Source organism: Leopardus geoffroyi, chromosome B2 (assembly GCF_018350155.1).
Source record: "Leopardus geoffroyi isolate Oge1 chromosome B2, O.geoffroyi_Oge1_pat1.0, whole genome shotgun sequence".
Lineage (NCBI taxonomy): Eukaryota > Metazoa > Chordata > Mammalia > Carnivora > Felidae > Leopardus > Leopardus geoffroyi.
The window spans coordinates 3,190,810-3,199,560 of NC_059332.1; the positions used below are offsets into that span (position 1 = coordinate 3,190,810).

The 8,751-nt window shown below is 46.7% G+C and overlaps 1 long non-coding RNA gene across 1 annotated transcript; it reads right to left on the reverse strand.

The window, feature by feature from the left end:
- Positions 1-3,217: 3,217 nt before the first annotated feature.
- LOC123609529 lies at positions 3,218-8,523 on the reverse strand. Its single transcript, XR_006717802.1, has 2 exons — positions 7,936-8,523; positions 3,218-3,449 (listed from the first exon to the last, which is right to left on the reverse strand). It is a non-coding gene; the product is annotated as an uncharacterized LOC123609529 (long non-coding RNA).
- Between the last annotated feature and the right edge of the window lie 228 nt (positions 8,524-8,751).

Below are 8,751 nucleotides of genomic sequence, written 5' to 3' on the forward strand. Positions count from 1 at the left end.
GAGCATTGGATTTTATATTTCCATTCCAACTATAGAATGCGCTTGTCAATTTTCACAATACTGTCTTTTAATTGTAATTGCATTGACTTTATAACCAATCATTTTTAAAAAATTTTTTTTTTCAACGTTTATTTATTTTTGGGACAGAGAGAGACAGAGCATGAACGGGGGAGGGGCAGAGAGAGAGGGAGACACAGAATCGGAAACAGGCTCCAGGCTCTGAGCCATCAGCCCAGAGCCCGACGCGGGGCTCGAACTCACGGACCGCGAGATCGTGACCTGGCTGAAGTCGGACGCTTAACCGACTGCGCCACCCAGGCGCCCCTATAACCAATCATTTTAAGGAGAACTACAATTTTACAATACTGATTCTTTGATTCAATAAACACAGGATATTGTTAATCAGGTTTTCTTCACAGTCTCTTGACAATGTTTTATTGCTTTCTGAATAGAGGTCTTCCCACTTTGGTAAGATTTATGTCTCCAATGGCTTCAAGTCACATACGCACACATGCACACCCTATGTGTGTGTATGTAACTATATATATATATATATATATATATATATATACACACACACATATATATACATATATATATAATATAATACATATGGGGGTACGTGTATATGTAACTATGTACATAATGTATATGGGAGGTGCATGTGTGTGTAACTATATATATAATATAATATATATGGGGGCGTGTGTATGTAACTATACATATAATATTATATGGGGTGTATGCGTGTGTAACTATATATACAATATACGTACATTCCTCTCACCCTGTTCTATAATCCTTAGTGGGAGAGTTGATGAAAAGCTAGTCAGTTATGCCCAGAAATGATTTTCTTTCTTGGATGTTAGCTTTTTAGTTCCTACTAGCTTATAAAGCATTTTATAATTTTAGGAAAAATTTTAAATTTAATGTCATTTAGGTTAGGAATATTCAGTGAGAGGATATACTACACGTGGAACTAGAAATCTGTTCCATGATTTCTTCTGGAAATCATAAATCTAACCAACTCTATAAATCTAATGCAAAATGTGTGCAAATAAATGATTTACAAGATGGTATGAAAATGAGAACTAATCTGTTTATTTAAAAATGTATTTATAGGACATCTTGGGCACATACAAATGTTAATAATAGATACATAACCCAATCTAGAAACAAAATATTACAAATGAAAATGTGGTTCCCAACTTTTTGCATCTTCTACCAAACCCCTTAAAGATAACACTCTCTTGGGGCACCGGGGTGGCTCAGTCAGTTGGGCATCTGACTTCAGCTCAGGTCATGATCTCACAGCTCAGGAGTTCGAGCCCCGCGTCAGGCTCTGTGCTGACAGCTCAGAGTCTGGAGCCTGCTTTGGATTCTGTGTCTCCCTCTCTCTGCCCCTCCCCTGCTCGTGCTCTGTCTCTCTCTGTCTCAAAAATAAATAAAAACATCAAAAATTTTTTAAAAAGATAACACTCTCTTGAATTTGATTTTTACCATTAATTACATTTCTTTGTTTTTACTGCAATGTAATTTTTTATCGATATAATTTTCCACGTTTTTAGAATTTATAGGTACGTTATAGTGTACATATTCATTCACAATGTGCTCTTTTATTCTTGAAGAGATTTTCATAGATTGAATCCAAATGGATTCATATTTCTCAAATTTGTTACCTAGATGTAATCAAGCCTGCTGTCTAATACTCATAATAATTCTAGGGGCGCCTGGGTGGCTTGGTTAAGCGTTGGACTCTTGGCTTCAGCTCAGGTCATGAGCTCACTGTTTGTGGCATCGAGCCCTGTGGGATGGAGTCCTGAGTCGGGCTCCACACTGACAGCACAGAGCCTGCTTGGGACTCTCTCTCTCCCTTTCTCTGTGCCCCTCCCCTGCTTGCTCTCTCTCTCTCTCTCAATATAAATAAACTTTTTTATTAAAATGTTTTTTAACGTTTACTTATTTTTGAGGCAATGTGAGAGGCAGAGGGGCAGACAGAGGGTGACACAGAATCCAAAGCAGGCTCCAGGCTTTGTCAACACAGAGCACAACACAGGACTCGACCTCACGAACCATGAGATCAGGACCTGAACTGAAGTCAGACGCTTAACCCACTGAGCCACTCAGGCGCTCCTTGACATAGTTAAACTTTTAAAATCATACCAATTCTAACACCGAGTTCTCTTGCAATTAAAACAATTTTTATCAGTATTTTTTAGATGCAGTAGAAATCCCAGTTGTGAGCAAGGGAAAATGATCATATTTGAAAAGGCACAGGCATATCTGGAAACCCTATTACCATATTTAATCACCATCAAAGCACAGACCATTGGGTAACAAGACGAGAGAAAACTAGTGATGCGCTCCCTCTCCGGCATCAGGTTTTTCTCGTAGAAAGAGCCCATATAAATGGAAAGATACGTGTTAGCCCCGTAAAAGAAAACAAAGCAGCTTACTAGCAAGAGGGCGACGTGGGTGGCTTTTGTTTCGGGGAAAAGATCGTGGCGAGAGGCTGGTACCGGGAATCCGCAGGGCTGTCTTGTGGTGCCTGAACAGGACGGTCACCAGGTAGAAACTGGGCCCAATCATGAGGAACAAAAAGAAGAAATCTTGCATAAACATGACAGTTCGCAACAACATTGCCTGATGGTACGCGAACCGCCTTGTTTGGCAGAACTTCAGGGAATATACGGGTCCGACCCCAGCGGAGTTGCCTGTGACCACAGTGCTTATGATGACCCACGTGTTGATTAGCACCTTGCTGGCCCAGGAGTCAACCAACAGGGGCAGGATTTGTGCGTCGATCTTGGACTTGAGCCATGCCCACCTGGAATGAGCAGGGCGGATGATAAGGGCCTGAAAACTGCTCAGGAGAGAAGCAGCACATATACAAACACCCCGCGTCACTCTGCGAATGCACAGCACAGCTTTACAAATGTTTTGGACAGCCTCCAGAACATCCCTGACTCCGAAGGGGGACGTTATATACGGGACGCCCCTGAAGGTGGCTGTTGTCACATCAGCCGAAGTTAGATGAACGAGAATTGCATCTAAGGGCTTTTTCTGATGAGGTCGAATGAATGCGACGTGCAGATATACAACGAAGAGCAGGAAGTCCCCCAGGCGCCCGATGCCAGTTTGAAAGGTAATTAAAACCCCCCAAATTACGTCAGTTGAAAAGAAAACTTGCATGATTGTTTGACGGAAGCAGCGTCACTTAAAGGGTCGCATAAATCTATTTCCAATATGACAGCAGTCGCGGGGGCCCTAGAACGAATGTTCAGGGATCCATAGCACATCTGTGCCGTCCCCAGAGGCTCGGTGTCATGCCCCGTTCACACTCCTGGAGGAGTGTTTCTCTGTATGGACCAGTTCAGCTTCGCGTGCACACCTTGATCCTTGTTCTAGGCCATTTTCCAGGAGGGGTCTGTTCTACTTTAAAGACAATTCTGCAAAAAGCAAAAAAGAAAGAAAGAAAGAAAGAATAAGGACAATTTAGAATATAACAAAAAGGAATTTTTCTTCAAATCCCAATATTTTTTTTTTTAAATTCTAACCTTTAATTTTAAATATGTTGTCCCTTTTATGGACAACAGGAGTACAGGTGGGGCATCTGGGTGGCTCAGTCTGTTGGACGTCTGACTCTGGATCTCAGCTCAGGTGGTGATCTCACGGTTGGTGGGTTCGAGCCCCGCGTCGGGCTCTGTGCTGACAGCTCGGAGCCTGGAGCCTGCTTCGGATTCTGTGTCTCCCTCTCTCTCTGCCCCTCCCCCGTTCATGCTCTGTCTCTCTCTGTCCCAAAAATAAATAAACGTTAAAAAAACAAATTAAAATGCTAGTTTTGCTTGTTACGACAAATTTCCTTTGCTTAGAGAACACATTTCTCACGTTTACAGATGCCGTGAGGGTCCCACGGAGGTGGGTATTCCTTAAGGTACCAGACAAATTCGCTGTATTCCTTAAGGTACCAGACAAATTCGCTTTCCAGCCACCCAACAGAAACGACAAAGTCTCTGTCATTTAATTAACAGCCCTTCTCCTGACACTGACCTAGAAATTGTAGACCTCTCCTTTTCTTCACAAGGTGTATGTAAAACTCTTGGCAGAAGACTGAACGGCCGGTCACCACCCACCGCTCCCTCATCCTGGCTGCTCCTCGTCTTCTGCTGTCCCATTTCTCATTCAGCTTCCTTTTCTGACCTCCCCCCCCCCCCGCAGCCCTGTTTTCCGATCCCTGCACCTCCGCGTTTCTCGTGGGTTCTGCCCTCACTCCGTGCTCTTTCCTAGCAATCCCATTCACTCCCACGATTTCAACCTCAACTTAACCATCCTCAATGCCCAGCACGCGGGCTCAGTCGGGGGAGCGTACGACTCGATCTTGGGGTTGTGGGTTCAAGCCCCACGCAGGAGGTAGAGATTCCTCAAAAATGAAATCTTCAAAAATAGGTATCTTCAACATCTAAAGCAAAAGAAATTACGCGCGGAGAGTCTTAAGGAGTTTGGACAATCCTGTAACATGCAGGAACTTGCAACGACTCATTATTATCCGAGTGATGGTTTCTGGCCAAGACCTTCCTCCCGAATTCCAGAACTACTGACCGCATACACATTTGCCAAACGCTACTGACGATTTTACACTCCATATTTGTTTCTCCTCTCTCAGGCAGGAGCATTAATTGAGTTTAGAGCTGAAAGTGGCATCATTTAAATATTTTTTTACAACTCCCCCTTCATAGGGGGAAGAAATGTCATGCTGATTCTATTTCCTACAAATAAGCACTATATCCCTCCTTTCCTGGCTCGTTCTTCCAAACTTTTTTTTTTAAGTTTTTTTTTTTTTGATGTTTATTTATATTTGAAGGAGAGAGAGACAGAGCGTGAGCAGGGGAGGGGCAGAGAGAGAGGGAGACACAGAATCCGAAGCAGGCTCCAGGCTCCGAGCTGTCAGCACAGAGCCCGACGCGGGGCTCGAACCCACGAACTACGAGATCATGACCTGAGCCAAAGTCGGACGCTCAACCGACTGAGCCACCCAGGCGCCCCTCAACATATTTATTATGTGGAAAATAATTACTTTCTGTCTGATGGCATCGCATTCTTGCTTAAAATTAATCAGGCTATTGGGCCGCTTGGGTGGCTCAGTCGGTTAAGCATTCGCCTCTTGATCTCCACTCAGGTCATGATCTCATGGTGTAGTGAGTTTGAGCCCCACGCTGGGCACTGGGCTCACAGCGGGGAGCCTGCCTGGGATCTCCTTTCTCTCCGCCCCTCCCCCACTCGTGTTGTCTTTCTCTTTCTCTCTCTCAACATAAACATTAAAAAACTCAACCGGGATATGGTCAAAAAGGGGCGTGTCGGGGGAGAGAAACAAATAACGATGGGGACAAACAGGAACATCGCAAGATGGTAGACTTAGATAGACGGAACTCACAAATCACAGAAGCCGATCGTAAATAGACGGAGTATAACAATTAAAAGCTGCATGTTGTCAGGCAGGATAAAAAAAAAAAAAAAAAAGCAAGAGCCAATTATAACGTGCCTGCAAGAAACGTCCTTGACCGGTGAACACACAGGACGTCAAGAAAGTGCCAGAGTAGGGGCTCCCAGAATCACTCCCTCCACGGGAGCAACCAATAAGCCGGCCACAAGGAACAGAAGCAACTGTTCTGGAACTCTGAGCCGAACGAGAAAACTCACAGGAACGGGCGTCTGTCCGCCCACCGTCCAGTTCCATGACCGTGGAGAGGGCAGGCTGTGGTTGTGGTGTGGCTTGTCGGAGGGAAGGGGAGGGGGTGTGTGCAATGCAGACAGCGTGCTTCGAGTTTGTCGTTTTGTGTCGCGACCTGCTTGGTGGCTGTCGGAGGGAATGGCTCAGCCACCTTGGTTTTGCAAGCGCCCCCTCCGGTTGGGGTGCCATTCTGGGTGGCGTCTGTTGAAAGCGTTTAGAAAGGCACACTATGCAAAGCTGCTCTGGAGAAAGCGAGGGCAGAGGGGACAAGCAGAGGACGGGTCCTGAGCCCCGAGAAGGAGGAGACTGAAGAGGAACGTTCACAGGGAGAGAGCTTGGGGGGGGGGGTGGTTAATTTGAGGTGTTGACTTGTCTAAGCGACCTGTGTCCAGGTATTTATTTGGTCAAGCACCAGTCTGGATATTACTTGAAGGTATTTTTTAAATTTTTTTTTTCAACATTTATTTATTTTTGGGACAGAGAGAGACAGAGCATGAACGGCGGAGGGGCAGAGAGAGAGGGAGACACAGAATCGGAAACAGGCTCCAGGCTCCGAGCCATCAGCCCAGAGCCCGACGCGGGGCTCGAACTCGCGGACCGCGAGATCGTGACCTGGCTGAAGTCGGACGCTTAACCGACTGCGCCACCCAGGCGCCCCTGAAGGTATTTTTTAGATGAGACTAATATTTAAATCAGATTTGGGGCAAATCGGGATACCCTCCCTACAGAATGTGGTGGGTGTCATCCAATCAGTAACAAAATTCTGCCCCAGACTGCCTTTGGGCTGGAACGGTGACAACTCTTCCCTGCGGCTCCAGCCCAGCGGCTCCCCTTGCAGAATTGGGACTTGTCAGTCCCCACCGCGGGGTGAGCCAGGTCCCTAAAATTTCTCTCTCTGTTTCACCCTCTCCAGATGCCCTTTGTTCCGTTTCTCTGGCGAACCCTGACCAATCCTACAAAGACAAGCTGAGGAAGAAGAAAATACAGTGGTCACAACAATGTGAAAGCGGAGGTGTGTAAACCAGCACGAGGTTTGCATCAAGAAGGCCTAAAACATTAAAGAGAAGCCCCAGAAACGAAGAAAAAATTAAGCAAACAGGCAAGGCGCAAAGATAATGGATAAAAAAAAAAAAAAAGAATGCCTGGGGTTCTAGACAACTATATACATACAGATATTAAAAGCTAATAATTAAAGGCATAATTAAAACAATACTGGAAATCTTGATTGACATACAAGGATTAAAAAATAATGGGGGAAAAAAAACCCCGAGAGAACACATTTAATAAGAGGATGAGCAAAAATAAAGAAGGGAAAGAGGAAATTAAGGGGATCCGTGGAAAGAGGACGAAGAATGAAGAAAGAGCAAATAAAAATGAAATGTGTAAACCAGCGGCAGCAAAGTGGAAGACAAGAGACAGTTGCTATGGTAACGAGAGCAATGATGCTCCACGGGGCTACCACATGAGATGAAAGGAGAATGCTAGACTTTGAAGAGCTGTATGTAAAGAAATTTTGAAAGGCTCCCGGGAGAAACAGGAATAAAAGCTACACACATCCACTGGTGAAATCAGAGAAAATCAAAAGCCACTTGCAGAACGATAGAGAGTGAGTCCCAGGAAAAAGGAGAAGAGCTTGGTACATAAGTGGTGGCAAAAAGCATAAAGAAAATACGTAGAACGTCTGGAACGTATGCAAAGCATCTTAAATGAGAAAGAAGGGGACTGTAATAACGATGAATAAAATATAAGGCAGGGAAAAAAAAAAAAAGCAAGAGAAGTTATAACAGAAGACAAGAGGTTACCCAGCAAAGGGGATTGAGACTCGGATATTTTGTCTTTTGTTTTTATTTTAAGCAGTCTCCACGCCCAGCGCAGGGCGGAGCCCCAACCCACACAGCGAGACCAAGAGCTGAGATCCAGAGTCAGATGCTTAACCGCCTCCTAGGAATTGGACCTTTTACGAAAGTCGCTTCATGTATGAAATACAGAGAAGGAAGAGGGGAGGAATAAAACAAAAAAACAAAAAAACAAAAAAACAGTAGAGGGATGTCATGAACGGAATTAACTAAAGCAGAAGCAAAATAATCAATGCCAAAATATATTTAAAATGTGAGAGGAATGTCAAAAGTAACGTGAACGTGGAAAAAGACGCTGAGATGGCCTTGAATGCAGGAAGTTTACCATAAAGGTAAGAGAAGACGACTTACGTATTCGATAAACACTTGTTCAGCGCTTACTACGTATAAAGCCGCGTTCTAATGCTTCACAGAGACTCACTTTAGTTTATTCTCACAAACTCCTCCGAGGGCCGAACGGGGACCGCTCCTACTTTACAGACGAGGACAGGCAGAGAGTCTCGCCCAGGGCCACCCGGCGAAGATGCCGCGGGGACTGAACCGATGCCAGGCTGTCCGCCTCCTGGATCCGTCCTGCCGAGCGCTGCTCGGGGGCAGAAGGAGCAGACGAGGAAAAGAGACATAAGGGAAGGGAGCGGGGGGATGAAGAGAAAACAAAAAGACAAAGAGTCGGTGTTTGGCGACCAAAGAGACAGCGCTGGGCCTTCCGGTGGGAAAACAGGAGGGGTTTCGAGAAGACGACCGGAAAGGCGCCGAAGCAACGCAGGGCCCTTCTGTCCCCGCGAAGCGGGCGCGAAGTGAGAACAAGAAACGCCTGCAGGAATCTGCAAACCTCCCTCACGTTCTCAGAGCGGGAGGCTTCGCGGAATCCTCCCCGAAGGAAGCTTCCGGGGCCCGCGATCGCAGGCCGAGGCTCCCCACGCTGCGCCGGGAGGCCGGCACCGCGGCGCCGCTTCAAGCGAAGGCCCCGCCCCTCTGCCCCCGCCCCTCTGCCCCCGCCCCTCTGCCCCCGCCCCTCTGCCCCCGCCCCTCTGTCCCCGCCCCTCTGCCCCCGCCCCTCTGCCCCCGCCCCTCTGCCCCCGCCCCTCTGCCCCCGCCCCTCTGTCCCCGCCCCTCTGCCCCCGCCCCTCTGCCCCCGCGCCTCTGCCCCCGCCCCTCTGCCCCCGC